This window comes from Perognathus longimembris, chromosome 7 (assembly GCF_023159225.1).
Source record: "Perognathus longimembris pacificus isolate PPM17 chromosome 7, ASM2315922v1, whole genome shotgun sequence".
NCBI lineage: Eukaryota > Metazoa > Chordata > Mammalia > Rodentia > Heteromyidae > Perognathus > Perognathus longimembris.
Genome location: NC_063167.1, coordinates 4,896,369 through 4,922,694, shown reverse-complemented (window position 1 = coordinate 4,922,694; position 26,326 = coordinate 4,896,369).

Sequence of the window (26,326 nt, the reverse complement as noted above, 5' to 3'; positions counted from 1 at the left end):
GGCGAGGGGCCTCAGCTTCTGAGGCCACTGCAGATGTGAAACCATAGTCTCGTGCGCGTGTCGGGTTCAAAGGAAGATGAGAAACACGACTGTGCCGATAGTTTTAGATAAATGGAGGATCCACGGTTTACCTAGGCCAGGGTAGTAGGAAGAAGGCAGAAGTTATATTACAGTCATTACAGTCCAACTGCAACCACACTGAATACTTGCTTACGCGGTGTGGGAAGCGGCTGGGTGCTACGCTTGGTGGCGGAGGCTAACGGGCATGCATTAATGGGTCTGGGCATGCACAACCCAATGTCGCTGGCCCCTCATGAAGTCAGGGATGGGCTCCTCAGCATTCCTTCCCCTCCAGGATCACCAGCTCCAACTCCAGCCTCAAAGCGAGGAGACCGCAGCCACCACGCCCACCCCCCCTCAGCCTTCCACACAACCCACGCGGCAATCAGGAGAGACAGTGAAGAGGTCGCAAGCTCTCAGCACCCCGGAGTGGAGCTCTCGGGATTAAATGAACCTTCTGGAACATAGATGCTTAGAGCCAGAGGGGAAATGACCTCCTGGCTTCCCAGGGGCTCAGCTCTGGGACAGGGCAGGGGATGGTTCACTTAGTGTAGCCCGGCTGCTCACCAGTAAAACTGGGGTTCACTTAGCCTGGCCGAGCTGACTGGAGGGAACTGAATTCTATTCCAGTGGCATGGCAGGAGGGCAACTCCAGGCCTGCTGGTGTGGATGTTCCTGCTGAGGGGCGTGTGAGGGTGACACATGCTGGAGTAGGTGTGATCAGACGACTGCCGAGGGGCGTGCGAGGGTGACACACGCTGGAGTAGGTGTGATCAGTCGATTGCAGAGGGTGTGCGAGGGTGACACACGCTGGAGTAGGTGTGATCAGACGACTGCCGAGGGGCGTGCAAGGGTGACACACGCTGGAGTAGGTGTGATCAGACGACTGCCGAGGGGCGTGCGAGGGTGACACACGCTGGAGTAGGTGTGATCAGTCGATTGCAGAGGGTGTGCGAGGGTGACACACGCTGGAGTAGGTGTGATCAGACGACTGCCGAGGGGCGTGCAAGGGTGACACACGCTGGAGTAGGTGTGATCAGACGACTGCCGAGGGGCGTGCGAGGGTGACACACGCTGGAGTAGGTGTGATCAGTCGACTGCAGAGGGTGTGCGAGGGTGACACACGCTGGAGTAGGTGTGATCAGACACTGCAGAGGGGCGTGCGAGGGTGACACACGCTGGAGTAGGTGTGATCAGACACTGCAGAGGGGCGTGCGAGGGTGACACACGCTGGAGTAGGTGTGATCAGACACTGCAGAGGGGCGTGCGAGGGTGACACACTGGAGAAGGTGTGATCAGACGACTGCCGAGGGGCGTGCTAGGGTGACACACGCTGGAGTAGGTGTGATCAGACGACTGCAGAGGGTGTGCGAGGGTGACACACGCTGGAGTAGGTGTGATCAGACGACTGCCGAGGGGCGTGCAAGGGTGACACACGCTGGAGTAGGTGTGATCAGTCGATTGCAGAGGGTGTGCGAGGGTGACACACGCTGGAGTAGGTGTGATCAGACGACTGCCAAGGGGTGTGGGAGGGTGACACACGCTGGAGTAGGTGTGATCAGACACTGCAGAGGGGCGTGCGAGGGTGACACACGCTGGAGTAGGTGTGATCAGACACTGCAGAGGGGCGTGCGAGGGTGACACACGCTGGAGTAGGTGTGATCAGACACTGCAGAGGGGCGTGCGAGGGTGACACACTGGAGAAGGTGTGATCAGACGACTGCCGAGGGGCGTGCTAGGGTGACACACGCTGGAGTAGGTGTGATCAGATGATTGCAGAGGGGCGTGCGAGGGTGACACACGCTGGAGTAGGTGTGATCAGTCGATTGCAGAGGGGCGTGCGAGGGTGACACACTCTGGAGTAGGTGTGATCAGACGATTGCAGTGTGGTGTGCGAGGGTGACACACGCTGAAGTAGGTGTGATCAGACGATTGCAGTGTGGCGTGCTAGGGTGACACACGCTGGAGTAGGTGTGATCAGACTGCCGAGGGGTGTGCTAGGGTGACACACGCTGGAGTAGGTGTGATCGGACACTGCAGAGGGGCGTGCAAGGGTGACACACGCTGGAGTAGGTGTGATCAGACACTGCAGAGGGGTGTGCGAGGGTGACACACGCTGGAGTAGGTGTGATCAGATGATTGCAGAGGGGCGTGCGAGGGTGACACACGCTGGAGTAGGTGTGATCAGACGACTGCCAAGGGGTGTGCGAGGGTGACACACGCTGAAGTAGGTGTGATCAGACAACTGCCGAGGGGTGTGCGAGGGTGACACACGCTGAAGTAGGTGTGATCAGACGATTGCAGAGGGGTGTGCTAGGGTGACACACGCTGGAGTAGGTGTGATCAGACGATTGCCGAGGGGCGTGCGAGGGTGACACACTCTGGAGTAGGTGTGATCAGACGATTGCAGAGGGGTGTGCGAGGGTGACACACGCTGAAGTAGGTGTGATCAGACAACTGCTGAGGGCGTGCTAGGGTGACACACGCTGGAGTAGGTGTGATCAGACGATTGCAGTGTGGTGTGCGAGGGTGACACACGCTGGAGTAGGTGTGATCAGACGATTGCAGAGGGCGTGCTAGGGTGACACACGCTGGAGTAGGTGTGATCAGATGATTGCAGAGGGGCGTGCGAGGGTGACACACGCTGGAGTAGGTGTGATCAGACGATTGCAGAGGGATGTGCGAGGGTGACACACGCTGGAGTAGGTGTGATCAGATGATTGCAGTGTGGTGTGCGAGGGTGACACACGCTGAAGTAGGTGTGATCAGACTGCCGAGGGGTGTGCTAGGGTGACACACGCTGGAGTAGGTGTGATCAGACAACTGCCGAGGGCGTGCTAGGGTGACACACGCTGGAGTAGGTGTGATCAGACGATTGCAGTGTGGTGTGCGAGGGTGACACACGCTGGAGTAGGTGTGATCAGACTGCCGAGGGGTGTGCTAGGGTGACACACGCTGGAGTAGGTGTGATCAGACGATTGCAGTGTGGTGTGCGAGGGTGACACACGCTGGAGTAGGTGTGATCAGACGATTGCAGTGTGGTGTGCGAGGGTGACACACGCTGGAGTAGGTGTGATCAGACTGCCGAGGGGTGTGCTAGGGTGACACACGCTGGAGTAGGTGTGATCAGACTGCCGAGGGGTGTGCGAGGGTGACACACGCTGGAGTCGGTGTGATCCCACTGCCTGGATGGGGATGCCAGCCCCGCCCCTCCGGCCTCGGTGGCCTTGGACGTGGCGCCATGCGGAGTCATTGGTGATCCCTGGCCTGCCCGCCCCACCCGAGCCTGCAAGGGAGAACGCACGGGAGCCCCAGGCCGCAGGCTCTGCTGCTGGCAGCTCCCACGATACCTGAGGCCGAGCCAGCCAGCCGAGCGCGGAGGCGCACTGGGACTGGACGGCCAGGGAGACGCCCCCCCCAACCCGCTCATCCACACACTCCACATGCGCACCGCTGCCTTGCCCGCCCACCCCCACCTCACTTCAAGCTGATAAATTAGAGGAAGGGCAATATAATACCAATCTGAATAGGAAAATAAGTTCATTGTGTCTGATTTCAGGCAGCTCCAGGGGACCGTGTTAATGAAGACACTGGCCAATACGCGATTGCGTGTAAAGGCTCAGGCCTGTAACCCTCACTACTCAGGAGGCTGAGATCTGAGGACCACGGTTTGAAGCCAGTCTGGGCAGGAAAGTCGGAGAGACTCTTATCTCTAATTAACCACCAAAAATCTAGAAGTGGCGCTGTGGCTCAAGTGGTAGAGTGCTAGCTTTGAGCAAAGCAGCTCAGGAACAGCACCCAGGCCCTGAGTTCAAGCCCCAGGACCAGCATGTGCATGTGTACACACACACACACACACACACACACACTGCAACAAGTATCACATGACATGTGGAATGACACATTTAAAACAAACAAAAGAATTCATGGATGGGGCCAGGGTGAATGAAAAATTGGTGAATTTATGAAACAAAGGAAGTGATAATATTCTTAATATCCTTTATAACTATGAAATTAAGACTCATGTAGGAATAGTAGATAAAGGAATATAGACAATTCAAATAAGAGATGCGAATGACTAGCCAAATTATGTAAAACTAAATGCCCATTAAACATATGCCAAATTCAATTGAAATTAAAGCACAGCAGCACAGAATTGCGGGTGCGCTTTCAGTATGGACACTTCTGCAAGTAGAGGAGACTAAAATGAGATGTCTAAAGTTGATTCTGATGACTTGGGGGGAGGAGTAGCTCAAGTGGTAGACAACCAGCCTAGCAAGTGTGAGGCCTTGAGTTCAAATTCCAGGACTGGGAAATGAAACAAAGCAAAGTTGATTCTGATCCGTCCCCACAAGGGGTGTGTGTGTGTGTGTGTGTGTGTGTGTGTGTGTGTGTGTGTGTGTGTGTTGGGGGGCTGATTAATGAAGACGGGAATGTAACAGCTTTACGGAGATCCCTGGTTTCCCAGCTGGTTTAAGCTCACTGGGGACTTCTCTGACATCTGTTTCCGTTGGGAAGCCATTGCTTGGGACCCTGCGCGGAGGTGCTAGGCTGAGTTCCTGGCGCACAGCCCGGTAGCACGTTATTATGGGAAGTCACTCGAGCAGTGGTAGTAGTATGAGACTTTGTGAAATAAAAGCCAGCAGTGGCCCAAAGCACTATGTAGCCCGGTTAGAGCCAACCCGGCTGGCCTTCTTGAACATGGCTATGTGGTACCCATCAGAAGAGAGAGAGAAAGCAGAAGGCTGTGTAAAACATGGAGTTGCAAAAGCCAACAGCAGCCCGCAGCCTGGTCCCCAGCTCCTTAAAGAGAACTCACTGTCATCTCTTCCATAACTACCCTTGGCTCTTTCTAGCAAACACCTAGTATCCCCCCTCCCCGCAGAAAGGAGGTGCACGTGGCTCGAGTAAATCTGCGTCTCTGTTCCCCCAAAGAAGGGGCCAAGGACAGAACATTCTGTCAAATAAACAATGGCCCAAGGTGTTGGGCAAGAGAAATTGGGACAGGAAGCAGACTGCAGACTCTTTGCCCAGGTAACTGCCTGATAAGGTAAACAAGGCGTGGACAATGAGTTCCTGTCCTCGGGTGATAAATATTTACACGCGGAGCCCCGAGGTGCAGAGCGCTAAGCCACTGCTTGGCATGAACATTGACCTCGGGGTCAAAACGCGGAGCCAATTTCCTAGGCGATGTAATTAATTTTCGTGGCGCTAAGCGGTGCTGGGAACAACAGAACTGGTTGTTTTCGGTGACTGTTTCCTGTGTGAGTCTGTGGCTGGCTGTGGCTTTCCCGCAATGGGTGAATTTCCCGTCAGAAATGGCTCTCGGTCACGCCTGGAGTGGACAAGAGGAGAGATTTTGGCCTGCCGCAGGGAGTTCATCCCAGCAGACTTGGGGTCCCCACGTGGAGACCTGTGGGGTGCTGCCTGGCATGGGAGAAGACTGGGGACTTGGTTTTTAGGATCATGGGTTAACATGGCCTCAAGTTTCTGATATATATATGTATATATATATGCACACACACACACGCACACACACACACACACACACACACGCATGCATGCATCAACAGCATAAGTGGGGGCCAGGGATGAGGGGCTCCCACTTGTAATCCCAGCCACTCAGGAGGCCGAGATCTGAGGGTCAGGGTTCGACGCCAGCCCCAGGACACTCTTCACCCAGTCTTGCGGTGGCTCTTCCTGGGTCTTGGGGTCACCGTCCACACGGCCTGGGGACGTGGCCCCTGCGCTGTCCAGGGAGGCCCTCGCGCCAGCCCCCCACGACCTCTAGGGTCTCCCCTCCCAAGGAAGCCAGGAGAGCCTTTCCTGACCCCCAGCCCCCGGGGCCGCAGGCCACCGCGACTCCTTCACACGCGGGAGGAACGCAATCGTCCCGCTCGGCGCTGCGGCCGGGCCGGGCCGGGCCCGCCATCGCCGCTGCCCCGGCGGCGTGCGCGGAGCGAGCGCCCCCCGAGGGCGAGAACCAGCGGGGATCTCCCCGAGAACAGCGCCGCGCGCGCATCGGGGAAACACACCCTACCACGCCAGGCGGAGGGGCCCCCGTGGGAGGGGGGGACCCCGGGGTAAACGTGGAGAAGCAGCGCCTTCTGGACGCCACCGCTGCCGCTCCCTCGGACCTGACCTCCAAAATCGCCTGTTTTGCTGGTCGCGCGTGGCTCGGGCCCGGGGTCCTGACCACTCGGGATGAGATCTGAGGACCCCGGTTTGAAGCCAGCCCTGCCAGCGAAGTCCACGAGACTCTCACTTCCCAAAGACCGCACCCCAAAAGAGCTGGAAGCGGAGCCGCTCAGGGACAGCGCCCACCCCGCACAGAAACGAGCGAAGACCACCACGTCACGCGTGAAGACCACCACGTCATGCCACGCGTGAAGACCACCACATCACGTCACGCGTGAAGACACCACGTCATGCCACGCGTGAAGACCACATCACGTCACGCGTGAAGACCACCACATCATGCCACGCGTGAAGACCACCACATCACGTCATGCGTGAAGACCACCACGTCATGTCATGCGTGAAGACCACCACGTCACGTATGAAGACCACCACGTCACATCACGTGTGAAGACCACCACGTCACGCGTGAAGACCACCACGTCACGTCATGCATGAAGATCACCATGTCACATCATGTGTGATGATCACCACGCCATGCGTGAAGACCACGACGCCACGCGTGAAGATCAGCTCTGACGCGGGGTCACGCTGGGGGCCCTGACACTGCGAGGGTGCGGATGACAGCAAGCCTCCGGCCCAGGAGCGCCCCCAAACCCGCCCCCAGTGTGGCGGCGCCGACTGTGATCCCCACCGCCGGCCACACTCCCCAGGGCTCCAGACACACGTCGCGCTGGGATGGGGCTCAGCGAGAGCAGCTGGCCTTCCGTGGGTGGAAGCTTCTAGTCCAACCTTAGCATGTTGAGAAAAAAAAAGAGGGAGGGGGAGGGAGGGAAAGAAGGAAGGAAAGGGGAAGGAAGGAGGAAGGAGGAAGGAGGGAGGGAGAGAGGGGAGGAGGAAAAGAGGGAGGAAAGGAGAGAGGAAGGGAGGGAAGGAAGAAGGAAGGAAGGAAGAAGGGAGGAAGGAGAAGGAAAGGGAGGGAGGGAGGGAGAGAGGGAGGGAGGAAGAGAGGGAGGGAGGGAGGAAGGGAGGGAGAGAGGGAGGGAGGAAGGGAGGGAGGGAGGGAGGAAGGGAGGGAGAGAGGGAAGGAAGGAAGGAGGAAGGGGAAGGAAGGGAGGAAGGAAGGAAGGAAGGAAGGGAGGGAGGGAGGGAGGAAGGAAGGAAGGAAGGAAGGGGGAGAGAAAAGAGGAAAAGGGAGGGTAGAGAAGGGGTTTTCTCATTTTCTACATGTTCCGCCATTTGTCTTAATATTGTAACTTTCTTTTTTTCTTTTTCTCTGGTCCCAAGGCTTGAATTCAGGGTCTGGTCACTGACCCTGGGCTAGCGTTCTACCTCTTGAGCCACAGCTCCACTTCTGGCTTTTTCTTTTCTTTTCTTTTCCTGTTTGGTTAATTGGAGGTAAGAGTCTCATTTATTTTTCTGCCAAGGCTGGTTACAAATTATAGTCCTCAGATCTCAGCCTCCTTAGAAGCTAGGATCCCAGGTGTGAGCCACCTGTACCCAGCCTCCAATGGTAACTTTTTAATGTCTGGAAACCCAGTTCAGCCTAGGCCCCGGGGCTGGCGTGTAAGGCCCAGGCTGGCGTGTAAGGCCCTGAGCTGGTTTGTAAGGCCCCGGGTCTGGCGTGTAAGGCCCTGAGCTGGTGTGTGAGGCCCCAGGCTGGCGTGTAAGGCCCTGGGCTGGTTTGTAAGGCCCTGGGCTGGTGTGTGAGGCCCAAGCTGGCGTGTAAGGCCCAGGCTGGTATGTAAGGCCCTGGGCTGGTATGTGAGGCCCCAGGCTGGCGTGTAAGGCCCAGGCTGGTGTGTAAGGCACTGGGCTGGTGTGTGAGGCCCCAGGCTGGCGTGTAAGGCCCAGGCTGGTGTGTAAGGCCCTGGGCTGGTTTGTAAGGCCCCGGGTCTGGTGTGTAAAGCCCCGAGCTGGTGTGTGAGGCCCCAGGCTGGCGTGTAAGGCCCAGGCTGGTGTGTAAGGCCCAGGCTGGTGTGTAAGGCCCTGGGCTGGTTTGTAAGGCCCTGGGCTGGTGTGTGAGGCCCAAGCTGGCGTGTAAGGCCCAGGCTGGTGTGTAAGGCCCTGGGCTGGTTTGTAAGGCCCTGGGCTGGTGTGTGAGGCCCAAGCTGGCGTGTAAGGCCCAGGCTGGTGTGTAAGGCCCTGGGCTGGTTTGTAAGGCCCTGGGTCTGGTCTGTAAAGCCCCAAGCTGGTGTGTGAGGCCCCAGGCTGGCGTGTGAGGCCCCCAGCTGGTGTGTAAGGCCCAGGCTGGCATGTGAGGCCCCCAGCTGGTGTGTAAGGCCCTGGGCTGGCGTGTAAGGCCCAGGCTGGTGTGTAAGGCCCTGGGCTGGCGTGTAAGGCCCAGGCTGGTGTGTGAGGCCCCGGGCTGGTGTGTGAGGCCCAAGCTGGCATGTAAGGCCCAGGCTGGTGTGTAAGGCCCTGGGCTGGTATGTGAGGCCCCAGGCTGGCGTGTAAGGCCCAGGCTGGTGTGTAAGGCCCTGGGCTGGTGTGTAAGGCCCAGGCTGGTGTGTGAGGCCCCGGGCTGGTGTGTGAGGCCCCCGGCGGGTGTGTAAGGCCCAGGCTGGCGTGTGAGGCCCCCGGCTGGTGTGTAAGGCCCGGGGCTGGCATGGAAGTCACTTGGGATTCGCCATGTGGAATCTGGGCCACATTTGTGGTCCAGCCTCCTGTGAAACGTCTGCAAGTTGGCATCTAATCATTAACTTTTATTGGCTCTGTCGGGCTTTATGGTGGAAATCATGTCATAATTGGCCTGTCCCCGCCGGCCCCGCGTCCCGTGCAGGGGTGGGCAGCGCCCCCTCGATGTGCGCGGAGGCCTCCCGGGGGGCACGGGGCGAGGCCATGGGGCCGGTGGGCAGCAGCCTCGACGTCTACAGCGGGCTTGGTGTGGCGGTGGTGCGGCGTGCGCCAGTCCTGGAGGCCGGCTTCTTCACGCGAGGCTGGCTCCCCACCCCCGGGCCACGGGGGGGGGACTCCCTTTGCTTGCGGTTTGGGTGGCAGTGAGTCCCCATCTTCTCCCCCCTTGGGGGTGGAGGGCTGCCCCGGGCTCCCTGCTGGGCAGGGCCGTCTGCTTGGCCGTCTCTGGATCAAATGATCGAATCCTCCAGAGCCCTAGGATCCAAACCCTCAGGTGCAGCAGGAGTTCATTACCCCCCCCCGCCCCCCCGCCCCCCCGCCCCCCCACGTCCCCAGTCGGCCATCGGGCTTTCCTGCGGCACCGACCTTGCCTTTATTGAGATACAGTTTTCACGGCACAGTTTGCTTATTTATTTTTGGTGGTGCTAGGGTTTGAACTCGGGGCCTCGCACTCATGCCGCTTTGTTCGCTAGGGTGGCGCTGTACCCCTGGAGCCCTGCGTCTGGGCCCCCTGGGCTTCTGGGGAGTTAGGCGGTGGAATCCCGCAGTCTTGTCTCCCCCCAGCTGGCCTGCATCACAGTCCCGGCCGCCAGATCTCAGCCGTGCGCGCGGCTGGGACTGCAGGTGTAGCCGGCAGTGCTCGGCGATCTGCTTTCCAGGTCAGGCGTCTTGGTCACGCTGCCCGCCACCCAGCGGGCGTGCGGGGCGGCGCCCGCTCACGCTGCTTCCTGCCCCGTGACTCAGCCCGTGTGCGCTCACGAGGAACACCGCGGCGGGCATCTTCGCACGGTGCGGGTGGGTCTGGAGGCCGAAGCGCTCCGGCTCTCTCCTGCGGGAGACTCGGGAAGAGCTCGGGTCTTCCTGTGTGGACGGGGCGGGGCGGGGAAGGCGGCGTGGCCTCTCCCGTGGGCCCGGCGCGCGGGGCATGCTGCGGACTTTGGACCTCTGTGTCTATCGGAATGCACGGTGTCTCTCCTCCTTCCGGCGTCCCCTGCCTCCCGGGCGCCCGGCACCCCGGCTCCTCCCGGCCTCGGGACGCCAGGCCCTTGGACTTGGGCCCCTGGGACCGGCGCGCCGCCCCTCCCCCTCGGGACTCAGTGCCCACGCCCACCCGGGCACACGCGCCTTCCTCTGCTAACCCGCTGGCTGCCTGAGAATTTCCCTGTTCAAGGCCAGCACTCGACCACCTGGGCCACAGCTCCACTTCCAGCTCTGTGATGGTTAACTGGAGACGGGCAGCCCAAGGACTTTCCTGCCCAGGATGGCTTTGAACCTTGAACTGTCACCGGATGCAGGTGACGGTCAGTGAAGTTTCGCTTGAAGGGTGGGAACTCTTCCCTTAGGGTCCTTGGCTTCCAGCACAGAATAACTTAATGGTCAGGTCACCATGGTAAGAAAACTTGGTGGCGCTTTCTTAAGTAAATGAGTAGGCAAGCAGACAAACAGACACAAAGCAGACACACGGACACGCAGAAGGGCAGGGGCACCCTCTAGCCGAGTGTGGGTGCGCTCATAGGAAGAGACGCACAGCTCCTTGGGCTGGCCTTCCCTGAAAGGAACAGCAGGAGGACTTGAAAATGGAGCGAACAGCAGGGCTGTGAACGGCACGGCTGACCCGTGGCTTTCTTTCCTTGGCATGGTTGGGGCGTCCCGGAGACGCGGGGAAGCGGCGGCACCACAAATCCCCCAGTGCTCGCCTTCTGTCAGAAGAAGGGAAGCTGTGCTGGAGTCACACAGTCGCGGGGACATCGAACCCCTGTGACATCCTGAATGCTGGAGAACACATGCTTTCGCCCTAGTGTGACAATAATCTGATTCAGTCTTCTTTTCCAGCACGACAGCGATCAAGAGGAGAACTGATGGAAGCCCTTGCGGACCTGCGACCACTTCCTGGGTCAAAAATAGGGCTATGCATACTTGAGGTGCAATGGTTCAGAACTCCAGTGGCTCCAAATTGCAGATGTCACGGGCTCCGGCCCCAGCTTGGCATTGTTGAGGGGTGATAGAACCTGTAAGAGGTGGAGCCCAGCACAAGGTCAAGGTCTCTAGGCCGTGTGTGTGTGTGTGTGTGTGTGTGTGTGTGTGTGTGTGTGAAATAGACTGGGGAACCTCAGATCACTCCTCTTCCTCTCTTGCTTCCTGTATGTACTTCCCACCATGACAGGTTCTTCACCTTGAGCTATGAGTCAACCAATCATGAACTGAAATATCGAAAAATTATGAGTCAGAGTAAATCTTACCTTTTTTTTTTTTTGGCCAGTCCTGGGGCTTGAACTCAGGGCCTGAGCACTGTCCCTGGCTTCCTTTTGCTCAAGGCTCAAGGATAACACTCTACCCCTTGAACCACAGCACCACATCCAGCTTTTTCTGTCTATGTAGTGCTGAGGAGTTGAACCCAGGGCTTCATGCATGCTAGGCAAGCGCTCTACCACTAGGCCACATTCCCAGCCCAATCTTTCCTTCTGGTAAGTTGACTGTCTAGGGCTTTTGTCACAGTCTCAGAAAGCAGACACATGAGGGGCTGCAGGTTTCTACTCCAAATTCTGTGGAGGCCCGGTGGTCTTTTCTATGGCCAAATCCCAATGTTCCGGTGCGCAGGTACTGCATCTGTCCATGATAGGCCTTAGTTTCCTATAGGGTTGTAAAGATGCTGGCAAACGCCTTGTCTCCCTTCTCATTCACTCGCACACACGCCAGAACCAGAAAGCGTGAATGCCAGGGCCCTCTGGACACAGAACTCCCTCTGCATGGTCCTGGCCGCGGGCCGGCCCACTCCAGGGTCAGCACTGCCGAGTCCTCACTCCTTCTGCCAGAGGACGACACAGCTGGCCTTCCAGTCACTCTCTGAGGACTAACCTACCTTTTGAACAAGCCCCCCTCCTCCCATTAATGGGAAGCCATGCTTTCACTATGTCCCTTCCCAGGTAACCAGTTACCAGGAAGGCCGGGGGCCTAGCATTGAATGAGCTTTCTGATACAGACCCAGCTTTGTAAACTTTTGATGTTTTGTTCAATAATTGGTTGCATTAATTTAAAAATTAAAAATATTGCACTAAACTATTGCCTATCCAGATCACTCGGGCTTGGGGCACGCGCACGCGCGTTGGGCTAACCTGGGGCCTCTTCTCTCACTCCTTGCCGCCCCCCCCCCATACCTGGGCCTCTTCCCTCACTCCTCACCGCCCCCCCCCATACCTGGGCTGGGGCACTGTGCCAAGGGTTGCACGGCCCCTTTCTGCCTCCAGGGGTGGATGCAGACTTCGGTGTGTGTGGGGGGGGTCCTGGGTCCCCCACCTCGCTGTGGCCCCCGCGGTCGGAAGGACACCCCATGGCCCCCCACTCCCGCTCTAACACCAGGGAAGGCGCAAGTGCGGCGGCTGCGTAAGCCTGCGGACTCCCTCCAGGCGGGTGGGGGAGACGGTGGCGGACGCGGAGAGGGTGGAGGTGGCCGAGGTGGTGGGGCTCCGACGTCCCTGAAAAAACGGGAAGGCGCCTGGCTCAGGGCACCTGAACAAGGGATCTGCCCTGGGCCCGACCCCACTTCCTGCGGCCCAGGGGCGTGGCCACGGGCGGATGGCCTTGTGGGCGTGGCGATGGACGGGGCCAATAACGAACAGGCTGCGGGCTGCTCTGTGGGCGTGGCCACGGAGAGCCAGGCTGGGGGCGTGGCCACGGGGGAGCCAGGCTGGGGGCGCGGCCACGGGGGAGCCAGGCTGGGGGCGTGGCCACGGGGGAGCCAGGCTGGGGGCGTGGCCCGCTCACGCCCTTCCATTGCTCTCTGCCACCCAGGCCTCCAGCACCTTAAAAGGGCGATGGCTTCCTGTGGCGGAGCTGCACGGGGTGGGGGGGGACAGCTCTGCAGGGTGCCCCTATGTCAGCCGGGGGCCCTGTATCATCTGGACAGTGTACCCCACGCCTCCTTTGCCCTCGCTCCGCAGTGTCCCCCGTTCCACTCCAAGGCTGCCTGGGCCTCCACTGGCCCTTGAGGCCTCTCCACTCCCCTCCCCTCCCCTTCCCCTCCCCTCCCCTTCCCCTCCCCTCCCCTTCCCCTCCCCTTCCCCTCCCCTCTCCCCTCTGCTCCCCCTCCCCTTCCCCTCCCCTCTCCCTTCTGCTCCCCCTCCCCTCCCCTTCCCCTCCCCTCTCCCCTCTGCTCCCCCTCCCCTCCCCTTCCCCTCTCCTCTCCCTTCTGCTCCCTCCCCTCACCCCTCCCCTCCCATCTCCCCTCTGCTCCCTCCCCTCCCCCTTCCCCTCCCCCTCCCCCTCCCCTCTCCCCTCTCCCTTCCCCACCTTTCCAGAAGTCCCTTCATCTGCTACCCTCCCCCCAAGTCCCCAAAGCCACACCAGGCCACCCCACCACCTCAGCCAGAGCCTTGGTCTGGGTTCTCCTGTGGGGACCATTTTGCCGCCCTCTTAATAAACAGGCCACCCTGGGCTCTGCGGGTTTGTACCTGTGCCTTCCACCCATCGAGATCCAACTCATTCAGAAAGGGAATGGGTTCGTATTCTACAGGAGTTTAGCCCTTGAATCTTACAGCCACCAGCAACTGTGAGACCTCTGGTGGTTTAAAGCACAGGGCAGGGGGTGGGGCTGGCCTCCTTCCTGGGACCCCCCCCCACCCCAGATACAGAGAGGTGATGGGGTGACTTCCTCACGTTGTCCTTGTGCACTGCTTAGATCACAGATTACCACAGACTGGAAAAACTACACACAAGCAAAGGTTCCTTGGCTTTTTGTGCTGGAGGTGGGGAAGGCCAAAAGCAGGCTGGGCGTTGGCATGGTGGAGGGCGGAAGGGCGGGTGAGCTGGGGGGGGCACAGTGAGGGAAATTGGCAGAGCGTTTCCTTTTACTCAGGGACCCGCTCATGAGAAAGAAATTGAACCCACCCCCTAGGAATGGCGGTAAGCCACGCGGAGGCCTCGCCCCAGCCCTGCGCGGGCGTGATGACCGCTCGCCTCAACGTCCCCAGGAGCCTCGGAGGGACGTTCTGACTGCAGCCTCGGTGATCCATGCTGTTGTGACGTTCATTCCTGTCCCTCATCATCGGTCAGTGAAGGCATCTCCGGATTTTCTCTAATCTGCAACTTTGTGTGTGTGTGTGCGCGCGCACGCGTGTGTGCACGTGCCAGCAGTAGGGCTTGAACTCAGGGCCTCACCCTCTTGCTTAGCTTTTTGGGTCCAGGATAGCACACTTGAGCCACAGCTCCATTTCTGGCGTTTTGGTGGTTAATTGGAGATCAGAGTCTCATCAACTTTCCTACCTGGGCTGCTGTCGGGGTCTCTGAGGACCCCTCTCCCCACTTCTCCGGAGATGCCCAAATGTTGGAGTCTCTAGGACCCCTTTCCCCCCTATCTCCCGGGGGCATGCCTGAACCCCAAAACTATGAAAGAGACTCAGCCCTACCCCTCCCACCGGCAGAAGGAGTAAGGCGTATCTTTGTGGACTTTGCTGAGTTGAGGAGAAACGCCGAAGTCCCCTTCCCCGCCAGCCCCCCTCACATGTCTGACGCAGGAAGAGAATCTCGGGGAGTCAGCTTGATGGTTGAACGGGTCTCGCCCCCCCAGGGGGCGGGCAGAAGAATTTATTACGGTGACAAAGGCGGAAGGGGAGGGCCTTGGGGTGATTAACTGATTGGATGAGCTGGACTGCCCATCAGGTGATGTCATGAACCTTCCCCTGTGGGCGGGGATTACAGCCCCCCCAAGAGCTGGGTCTCTGTAGAAGTCCTCGCCATGATGGCACGCACGTGTTCGCCCCCCAGGGGCGGGGGCTTCTCTTCCTGTTACAGACGGAAGGGGAGGGGACAAGCTAAAGCCAACTGTGGCCTCTTAAAGGCACAGCTGTCCCCAACAGGCTGCCCTTTTTTTGTTTTTAAACTAGCAGGGGTGCTGTAAACACATGGCATATCTGGGCATGAGGCAAAAGCTGACATAAGATATATAAAGGGTAGGTAAATGGGCCATCCATCTGGCTTTGTCCAGAGAAGCTGGCGTCCTTAGCTGGTCTTGCGTCCAGTGCAGACATTCCTCTTTTTGGCGGTGAGGTAGCAGTAGGCCTAGGCTCTGGCATCTCTAGTGGTCCACCACTGATAACTTAAATACATGTGGTTAGTAAAACATTCTTTTTATATAAACATTGAAGCGAAGGCGCTAAGCCTTTGCTCTTACTTTTTAAAAACATTTCTATCATGAAACATTGAGTTTGGGTGTCAAAACCCTCAGTTCCTATTTTGTAAACACTATCACAAATATTAAGACAAGGTGTCAGAACCCTCAGCTCTGATTTTCTTTCCAACGGGACTCCCCAAGTCTAGCAGCAGGGGGAGAGGAAAGGAAGAAACACGGTGCAAAATTTCTTTAGTCTTGTGTGATGCTGTGGGCAGTATCGCCACGGCAAAACATAGTGCCATGAGACGCTCAAGAAAGAATCTAGAAAGCAAACAAACAGGGAAGGGAAGCTGGCTGCCTTTTTACCGCTACCACTGTTGCATGCAGGCAGGTTTTCTGTATTCTCTTAGAAGAGCAGGGGAAACCCAGTGTGTTCCTTGTTTTCCTGAAGAGAACAAGAAGAGACATTTCTCCAGAGCGGGTGCTCTGGGTTTAGTTTTCCAATCTGGCAAAACACATATACAGTACTCCATCCCACACTGATTTGGGATGATTTAAATTTTTTTTGATATTTAACATAAGCATAACTATCCTTAATTAATCCTGGGGGCTACCCCCCTCTTTTGTTTTTTAAAATTATGACACCGGCGGGCACCAGGCAGGGAGTATGGGTGGAGGTCTCTTCTTCTGTAGCTACTTCCTGCTGCAAGGGGGCGACGTAATCAAGGGCCCCTCAGCCTGGCACCGTCCAGTGTGGCTGGCAAAAGTTCCCATCATTACCATGAGAATGGTCACTGGGGCCAGAGAGCGCTATGGTTTCCTCTGGCCACTCCAGCATCTTGGGCATACCCAGAAGTTTCCAGGGCTGGGGCCTCCAGGGTTCGGGTCTGTGTTAGGGTGACGGCTATGAACAGCAAATTCCCAGGTGGTGATCTCAGCAAGAGATTTTATTCTGTTAAAAGAAGCTTTTGAAAAGGTCAGGCAAAGTATTGACAAGTTCTCAGAGTTGGTTGGCATGAATGATGTAGAACACACCCTGGGCATAAGCCAGAAAAGTTCCTTTTGGAGCATAAACCCAATTGTAAAATAAACAGGTAAGGAAAAATGACTGAAAGAAGTGTTTAGTGATAGAAAACTGATTTGGTGTAGCCAGTCAGAGGCAATATATATATATATATATATATATGGCAGAAAAAGGAAAGTGGACAGGTATTATCTCTCTCGATTTCCCGGCTCTGATCCATTTTGAAAGGGCGAGACAAGGCAGCTCCGTTTAGGATATGACACCATTCTCCTCTCACTCCACTCCACATTCCGTCTCCTGGACTGGCTAAGTCCCAGGACTTCCAGCGTTTGTTGCTGGAATGGCATTTTCCCATCCGCATTTACGGGTTTTGAACTCGGGGCCTGAGCACTGTTCATGAGTACTTCTGTTCGAGGCAAGTGCTCTACCACTTGAGCCACGTTGCTGCTTTCAGCATTTTGCTGGTTCTCTTGAGCCAAGCTCTCAATCTGGGTCTTTGCTGGTTAACTGGGAGGTGGAATTTTAGAGAGATTTTTCTTTTGCCCGGGATGGCTTTGAACTGCATCCAAGAAGTCTTAGTCATACAAGCCCCTTTTATCTCCAATTGAGCAACGAGGAAAACAACAGAGATAATCCATTTATAACTTGTTGAGAACTGACCAAAAACTGCTTGTTAAGGTTTTGCTGTAACACTTAGAGAACATGAGATCTATGCGCCATCAACCTGAATCACGCCATTTAATCTTACTGGCAAGAGAGAGAGAACACAGATAAATGACAACCGAGGGAAAAGGGTTAAAGCAGTGTGGAATCCTCAGTCCCAGCAGTAGCTGCGTCCCTCATCCCAAATTGGCAGGTTCCATGCCATGCAATGGATAGATCTGGGCCAGGCTGAAGTGGCATCTCTGGATAGACTGTCACAACTTGTCCTGGGTTACCTGCAAGATTTCTACACAGACTGGTTGATATTTAAAATCCCCCAACATTTCTGGCTTTTGTAGGCTGATGCCCTTCTGGTTTAAGCAGGGTAAAAGGATTTTCTTAATCACCCAATCCACATGGCTAGCTCTGTGGCCACTAACATAACTATGGTGATTTAACCTGGAGTAACTGTTAGGATAGGACTATTATTCACATCCTCACAAGGCTCATAAATCATTCGAGCAGCTTCCAATGCACGAGAGAGAGAGCGAGACCAAGGGCTCGTTAGTAGTGAAATCAGGCAGCTTGGGAGCAAACAGCTAGCACACGCACTGGACCTATATCCTAGGAAACAAGATGTTTAATTTTGGGTCAGGAAAATTTAGATTAATAGTCACATTTGTATGAAACGATTCCAATTTCTTTCTTTCTTTTTTTGCCAGTCCTGGGCCTTGGACTCAGGGCCTGAGCACTGTCCCTGGCTTCTTTTTGCTCAAGGCTAGCACTCTGCCACTTGAGCCGCAGCACCACTTCTGGCCATTTTCTGTATATGTGGTGCTGGGGAATCGAACCGAGGGCTTCATGTATACGAGGCAAGCACTCTTGCCACTAGGCCATATCCCCAGGCCCCGATTCCAATTTCTTGATCCTGAGAGTTTATGAGAACATAGGAGAGAAAAATGGGAAGGTAAAATCTTAATTTATGCTACACTTGACTTTTAACACACTGACTATAAAAAAAAACACACACACACTGGTTTTATACCATTGTACTTATACCACATGCTGTATTATTTGAAACTTTTCGGAGTTTCTCATAGACACCTTTGCTTGCATCCAAACATTGGGCTGAAAAACCTATTTTGTTCTGCTTTTAAATCTTACCAACAGACAGACATACAGACACACATACACATATATGAACCCTGAGCGCTCTTAAAATTGCTTTTCTGATTGGCCATTTAAGTTTTCTGGAATTCCAGTGGCAAATGGTATCAATTTGCCCATAATAGGACCACATGGTTGAATAAAAAACAAAAAGGAAACCTCTCCTAGTCACCCAATCCTAAGACAAATCCGTGACTCCCAACATGACACTCTTTCTGAATCACACCAGACAAGCAAACTTCTTCATCCATCCAGAAAAACTCCTCCAGTTTTTGGTATCTTTGAACTGGTAATTATAGGAAATCCAACCCAATTACTTATTGCTGTATCAAAACTATTGTCCGCCTTTTTAAAATATCTCCAATTACTTTGTGTTTAGTCGGAAGCCTGGGCTTTTTTCTTGTTCCCTCGCTCAGCCTACAGCTGCGAGTTTAACCCGGGGAAAGCGAGCAGGCAACACAGCAGGGGGTTTTCTCGCAGACCCAGGCGGTAGCCCCACCCAGCTGCTGTGAAGCCGGCGGCTCGGCCCAAAAGCAGTTTTCATCCCAGAGCCAACGCCACCCCCGCCTGCACCCACCTCCCCCGACGACCGCCCGCCATCTCCCAAGCACCGCTGCGGAGCCCGAGCCGTCTGCCCTGGGCTCCCAAGCGTGTAGCCGCCGCCACCACCGCTCGTGAACCCTAGCGGGGGCGCCCAACCCGGGGTGTGCGGAGCAGCACCGACCCCAGCCCGAGGCCGCCACCTTTGTGCTCCCGCCTCCGCCGCCTGGCCACCGGAGCCCGGCCGCCGGCCCGCCAGCCTGCCATGCTCAGTGGCCCAAAGATTTCCGCACTAGACGCCCGGTGCCGCCCGAGGCCATGAGGGCCCCAGCGCACGCCCCGCCACTCGTTCGCAGATCAGGACCTGGAAACGCCAGGTGGGCGGGGGCTCCCAGGCGAGATGGCGACATCCGCTCCGGGCTCCCCGGCCGCCTGCGCCGCCGCCATCCCCTGCGCTCCCCTGTCATGTCTCCACAGGACATGCGCCCCCCCCCCCCCACCTGGCACCAAATCGCCGTGGCGGGGCACCGCGTCCTGGGACTCGCGGAGCCCCGCGAGCCCATCCCATGCCTGCCTTCTCTCTATGTGTTTGCCCCCTCTCTGGGTGGGCACTTCCTCCTCTGAAACCCACTTACTCAGCGAGTCTGTGGGGCCACTGAACCCCGAAATTCCCAGCTGTGCGTTCCCGCACCACATTGGGCGCCGTATGTCGGGGTCTCTGAGGACCCCTCTCCTCACTTCTCCGGAGATGCCCAAATGTTGGAGTCTCTAGGACACCTTTCCCCCTATCTCCCGGGGGAATGCCTGAACCCCAAAACTATGAAAGAGACTCAGCCCTACCCCTCCCACCGGCAGAAGGTGTAAGGCGTATCTTTGTGGACTTTGCTGAGTTGAGGAGAAACGCCGAAGTCCCCTTCCCCGCCAGCCCCCCTCATGTGTCTGTCACAGGAAGAGAATCCCGGGGAGACAGCCTGATGGTTGAACGGGTCTCGCCTGCCCAGAGGGCGGGGAGAAGGATTTATTACGGTGACAAAGGCGGAAGGGGAGGGACTTGGGGTGATTAACTGATTGGATGAGCTGGGCTGCCCATCAGGTGATGTCATGAACCTCCCCCGTGGGCGGGGATTACAGCCCCCCAAGAGCTGGGTCTCTGTAGAAGTCCCCGCCATGATGGCACACACGTGTTCACCCCCCAGGGGCGGGGGCTTCTCTTCCTGTTACAGACGGAAGGGGAGGGGACAAGCTAAAGCCAACTGTGGCCTCTTAAAGGCACAGCTGTCCCCAACAGGCTGCCTTGGGACCTCGATGCTCAGAACTCAGCCTCCTGAGTAGCTGGGATTGCAGGTGGGAGCTGCTGCTTCCCTGCTTTCTAATCTGCAACTGGAGACACACACACACACACACACACACACACACACACACACACACATATTAAGTCTTGGCCTGGGTCTCCTAAACTTGGGAGTTGTAGGTCCAAGAATATGCCAGATTTCCCTCTTTGGGTCTAAGTTGCTTAATGTCTTCCCAGATGTCTACCAGATGAAATGTACAATTCCCCAGTTGTGCTTTATCCGCTTTCTTGCTCCTCACCACAGCACCACACAAGGGTAGCAGGCAGACTGGAGAACAGAAGAAATCAAATCAAGGAACGGGCTCCCCCCGCCCGCCCCCAGCTCCATGCAGAGACCTTGGGGGCTGCACTTGGCCTGACTCCCGGGTTCTGATTCCCTGTCACAGGACGCTCGACAAGCAGGTGGCACGCGCCTGGCACCTCGCAGGTTCTCAAGGCACGCTTCTGTGATGGCCGCCCACCTCCGTGCACACCTCTCACTGTCCTGTGTGTCCTCGCGAGTTCACCCGGCCTCTAGCCCCTCCTCCCTCGCCGGTCCCACCCCCAGGCCTCAGCGGGGGCCCTGTCCTCTAAGCTCTGTGAGAGGTGGGGATGGAGTTGCCCATGTGGGTTTGCATCGAGGCCTGCTGCTGACACACTGAGCACCTCGGATGGTCCCCTCCCCGCTTGGAGCCTCAGTTTCTTCACCTGTGAGAGGGGCAGAGGGCAGAACTGTCAATTAGGGCTGTGGCTCTGATGGGGGAGGAGATAGCCCGGGTGAATTCTCAGCAGCACGCGGGTCACAAGGTGCTTCGTCAGGAATTAGGGTGAACCTCCCCGCCATCTCCCCGCCATCTGGCTCTCCCAGCCTGCTGGCAGCACCGACCTGGTCTCCTAACTGCTCCCCAATGACAGCCCTTGGCACTAGAATGACCTTTCCTTGCCCTGTTGGCATGCGTCACCATCTGCCCAAGATTCTGAAGCTTGACCTGGCGCTGTGCCTCACACCTGTAATCCTAGCTACACACACACACACACACACACACACTCACACACACTCAAGTCCTGGACATGTCCCGCCAGCTCATTGGCTCCATGGAGTCTGACTCTAGGACCAGTTCCCTTTTCCATCAGTCTCTCATGTCCCTAGTTGCTGTCTTCAAGCTCTGCTTCACCCTCCATCCGTCTGTCCATCCGTCCAGCTCTCCAGGCCCGAGGCTGCTGCTCTGTATCCCCAGGGGTCCTCCTGATCTCTCTCCCTTGCTCCCCTGGGGCTCAGTGCCCTGTCCTGGCCCACCACTGCGTCCACACAAGGCTCTGTCCCCACCCTGAGTGTCCTTCCCCCTCACCTTCTCATCACCCCGCCCACCCCACCCAGCTCCACCCACCTCCTGTCAATCAATGTTTGTTTGTCCCCTGTCCTGTTAATAAATAACATTTCTCCGGGAGGCAGATGGACCGAAGTTTACCCACAGGCCAAAGGTTTTAGACAGAGCAGTGACCCAGCCTGTGAGTGTCCAGCACTGCCATGGCCGTCACCAGGATGGAGGGGATGGGAGGGTGACTGGCCGGTCCTGGGTGTCACCAGCCTGCAGTGTCCCCTCTTCCCCTGGGACAGGGCTGGGGCTCGCCCCACCAGTCCCCAGCACACCCCCCCCCCACCAGACACAGACCTTACCAAGGGAGCATGCGCAGTGACCTCCAAGCGTGGGGGGGCCTCGGGGAACCGCTTACCTGTGTGGACATCCACAGGAGGGGCTCGGAGTGGGGACACCGGGGCGCCGGCCTGAGGCTGGGGTGGATGGCGGCGTTCGCTGTGCGTCCCTGCCCGGCTCTCCTCACCTTCCTTCTTCCCGCCCCCCCCCCCCCCCGGCAGGGCTGAGCCCCCTGCTCTGGGCAGGGCTGGGGAGTTGGTTGTTGTTGCTGTTTGTTTTGGTTTTTGTACTGGCGCTGGGGCTCGACCTCATCCTCGGGGCCCGGGCTCTGTCCCTCAGCTTGTGCACCCAAGGCCAGCCCTCCACCACCGCTTGAACCGCACCCCCACTCCCAGCTTTTGGGTGGCTCATTGCAGGGGCCCAGGGCGGCTTCAACACAGGATCCTCGCATCTCAGCCTCCCTGGCAGCTGGGATCGCGGGCGCGGGCCACCGTGTCCCACTTCAGGGACATTTTGTGCTCCCTGCTGATGGACTTGATCCCTAGCACTGCTGTGGCAAGACTCAAGGCTCCAGAGGACCCCTTTGTGCTGCTGGTGCGCACAGGTGCCCCCGCCCAGGGACCTCCTGCCGGCTGCTGACCTCTGGCCCCGGGAGCCTGAGCCCCGAGCCCCTGCCGGCTGCTGACCTCTGGCCCCGGGAGCCTGAGCCCCGAGCCCCTGCCGGCTGCTGACCTCTGGCCCCGGGAGCCTGAGCCCCGAGCCCCTGCCGGCTGCTGACCTCTGGCCCCGGGAGCCTGAGCCCCGAGCCCCTGCCGGCTGCTGACCTCTGGCCCCGGGAGCCTGAACCCCGAGCCCCCGCTGGCTGTATTCCAGCCCCACCCCGGGTTTGTTCCCGTGCTTATTCCCAAGCCCGCCCGGGTGAACTCCTACTTCCTAATGGGAATCTTCCCTCCACCACGGGCCAGGGAGTGGGGCCACGAGCCCGGAGAACCCCCGTGGCTCCCCAAGCACAAATGAGCGTGTGAGCAGAGCTGGAAGGAGGCCGGCAGGCGCCAGGCTTCCCATCGGGCTCTATCTCAACATCTGGATCTCACTATCGCCCAGAGCATCTCTGCCGCCTGACTCAAAGCTTTCCGTCTGCTGCCCGGCACCATCGGCGGGGGGGGGGGGGGGGGGGAGGGCACCGAGCCCCCTCAGCGGAGCGCCCCGGGCTTGGGCTGCCCCCCACCCCCACCCTGTCCCTGCCTCCTGGGACAGCGCCCATGCACTGGGCCTTCCCGACAGGAGGGACTGGGTGTTTCTGTGCAGTGCTGGCTGAGACACTCGGGAACCCCGTAACGCCACGTTCTTGTCTGAGGGACAGTGACCGCCAGGTGCTCGGGGTGGGGGCAGCTTTAAGACACTGATTGGAAGCTGGGCACGGGTGGCTCACACCTGTAATCCAAGCTGCTCAGGGGGCTGAGATCTGAGGATCACGGTTCAAAACCAGCCTAGGCAGGCAACTCCATGAGACTCTCATCTCCTTATGAACTGCTCGGAAAAAGCCAGAAGTGGCGCTGGGGTTCCAGTGGTAGAGCGCCAGCCTTGAGCACAAAGAGGCTCAGGGCTCTGCGTCCAAGCCCAGAGTTCAAGCCCCAGGACTGGCAAAAAAAAAAAAAAAAAAAAGAAGGAAAGAAGGAGAAGGAAGGGAGGAAGGAAGGAAAGAAAGTGGAAGGAAGGGAGGGAGGGAAGCAGGAAGAAAACAAAAAGAGGGCGGGAGGGCATCCCTCACTCTCTAGCTTGCTTCTCCCTCTGTGACTCTGTGGCCTCTCAGGGGTGCGAGCACCGTCTCTGGCCTGCCCCCCCACCCGTGCAGCCCCCCCAGGCCCTGCACGCAGTGGGGATCTGCGATCCCCATCTTAAAGCTCCTCCTCATTCCCCTCAAGCTCCTCGAATGACAGAGCTGTGCCCATCCTGAATGGAGTGGTGGGTGCTCCAGGAAAGTCGGGGTTCACGGGGCTCCCGGGCACCTGCTCCTGTCTGCACGCCCAGAGAGGCCCAGGAGAATCCGTGACTAGCAGATAGAAAAGATCATGGCGGAGGGAGGGCGATGCTGGAGGGGCGGGCAGGGTGGCCCCCACCTGGCCTCCCAGCTCCTTGGGGTCATGGCTTGGGCGGCGTTGCCTTGAGACCCCAACCGAAAAAGAAATGGGAAGAATTGGGAGTGTGACTCAGTGGTAGTGTCTGCAGGCACAAGATCCTGAGTTTGATCCTCAGTGCTGCACAAAAGAGAGAGAGAGGCAGGGAGGGAGGGAAGGAGGAGGAGGAAGAGGAGGAAGAGGAGGAGAGGGGAAAGGGCAGACAAAGGAGACAGAAGGAGAGGGGAGAGGGACCCCAGAGGACGAGGAGAAGCCATTCTGCTTCGGGGACAAGGAGACCCACTCCTCATTTCCGCCTCGGGGTCCACCCGCCCCAGGTCCTCCCTGCCTCCACTGTGACTTCTCACGACACGCTGGCTGGTGCGGGAAGCGGAGTCCGCGCTGGGGGTGGAGGGAGCCGAGGTCTCCCTCTAATGCTGCCCCCCCGCCCCCAGGCCCCAGGCTGACCATCGTGTGCTCCACGTCTTCCCTTCCGCCCCAGTGAGTAAAGGTGGGCCAGCCCCATGTCCAAGCTCTCTGCGGCATGGCTGCGGAGGAAGTGGGGTGAGCACTGCCATTTCTAGGGAAGCTGCCATCTTACCGAGCCATGTCCTGGGATGAGGGCCGCTTCTCTAGGGGCTGGAGGGGTAGCGCAAGGGGTAGAGCTCCCGCGTTGGCGGGGTGTCCTGGGCTTGGGGAGGTTGCTTGGATAAAGGTTCAACCCTTTCGAATCAGCCGAGCACGCGGGGTTGCGAACCTGTATCGTGGCCAGTCAGAACAAGCGGCAGCAACGAGCTCGGAACAAAACGTGGGGCGCTGCCTGCCGTCCCGGTGCCGGCTTGCGTGGCTTGCTGAGGGCAGCACGCCCTTCGGGGGACACTGCCTCCCCCCGAGGTCCTTCTCTTGGCGTCTTTATTCCCACGGGACACCACGAGATCCGGGGACCTTGCCCACATCATGAGGACTCTGTGGTTCCGGCTGTGCAGGAAGGCAAAGCCAACGCTGTCGACCACACCGCGTCCTCCGCTTTCCTAAGACTAGCCTGGGGAGGCTTGCCCCCGTGGAAGCAGGAATTTTTATAGTTAATGACACTGACAGAAAAAGGAATCTGTGTTTTGTAGTGCAATCTTCCTCCTCCTCCTCCTCCTCCTCCTCCTCCTCCTCCTCCTCCTCCTCCTCCTCCTCCTTCTTTTGGCAGTTCTTGCACTTGGTAGGCTAGCCTTCTACCACTCCAGCATTCGATTTTGCTGGTTATTATGATTATTTTATTGGTCCCAGTCCTTGGGCTTGAACTCAGGGCCTGAGCACTGTCCCTGGCTTCCTTTTGCTCAAGGCTGGCACTCTACCTCTTGAGCCACAGCGCCACTTCTGGCTTTTTTCTGTGTATGCATTGCTGAGGAATCGAACCCAGGGCTTCATGCATGCTAGACAAGCACTCTACCACGAAGCCACATTCCCAGCCCTTGCTGGTTAGGGTTTTTTGTTTTGTTTTGTTTTGTTTTTTCCAGTCCTGGGGCTTGAACTCAGGGCCTGAGCACTGTCTCTGGCTTCTTTTTGCTCCAGTCTAGCACTCTGCTACTTGAGCCACAGCGCCACTTCTGGCCGTTTTCTGTATATGTGGTGCTGGGGAATTGAACCCAGGGCCTCATGTATACGAGGCAAGCACTCTTGCCCCAATGCTGGTTAGGTTTGAAATAGGCTCCTGTAAGCTTTTCTGCAAGGGCTGGCCTCAAACAGAGACTCTCCTTTAGCCTTCCCAGTAGGTAGAATTGCAGGCATGAGCCACTGGCACCTGGTATCTTCTTACTTTTTAAAATTATTTTGCAGTGATGGGAAATCAAATCCAGAGTCTTCCGTGTGCTGGCCAGAGCCCGCCGAGTCACATCCCAGTCCCCGGAGTGTCCTTTCATTTGCGCATGTGTGTTTGTGGTTGTGCCAGTCCTGGGGCTTGAACTCAGGACCTACATGCTGTCCCTGGGCTTTTTCCGTTGAGGGCTGGCACTCTACCACTTGAGCTGCATCTTCACGACTGGCTTTTTGGTGGTTAATTGGAGATAAGAATCTCACAGCCTTTCCTGCCTGGGCTGGTTTTGAACCACAGTCTTCAGATCTCAGCCTCTTGAGGAGCTACGACTACAGGTGTAAGTCAGTAGCTCCCCACTGGGGTGTCATTCTATCACCCAGAGTTACTGTGGGAGAAATCGACGTCATCTTAGACTGTGGGCTTGCTGGTTAAGAGAAGGAAGGGGTGAGGAGCCAGCAAAGCTCCCCCTTTCCACACAATTATGTTATGTCTAAAGACAAACAGGAAAGAAGCTGTTTGAAGCTCTGGTCACTGTTAACCAGCCCCCCTCCAGCAAAGGACTGGGTGGACCCTAGTGGAGAGTTCTTGCCTCGCAGCGATGGGATCCCGCATTCAGCCCCCACCCCGCAGGCACACACAGAAAATCCTCAGCAACCAGGTGAGGGGCGGCAGCTCCGGCCTGTGAGCCCAGCTGCGGGAGAGGTGTAGGGAAACCCAACTGAGGTGCCAGCTGGTTCCCGCAAAAGCTCGAGACCCTATCTGAACAATAACCGAAGCAAAAGGTGTTGGAGTGCCAGCCTAGCAAGGTCAAGTCCCTGGGTTCAAACCCCAGCGCCCTCAATAAATAAGCACACCTGAAAAGGAAATCTCCGGCACCCCCTTGTCCA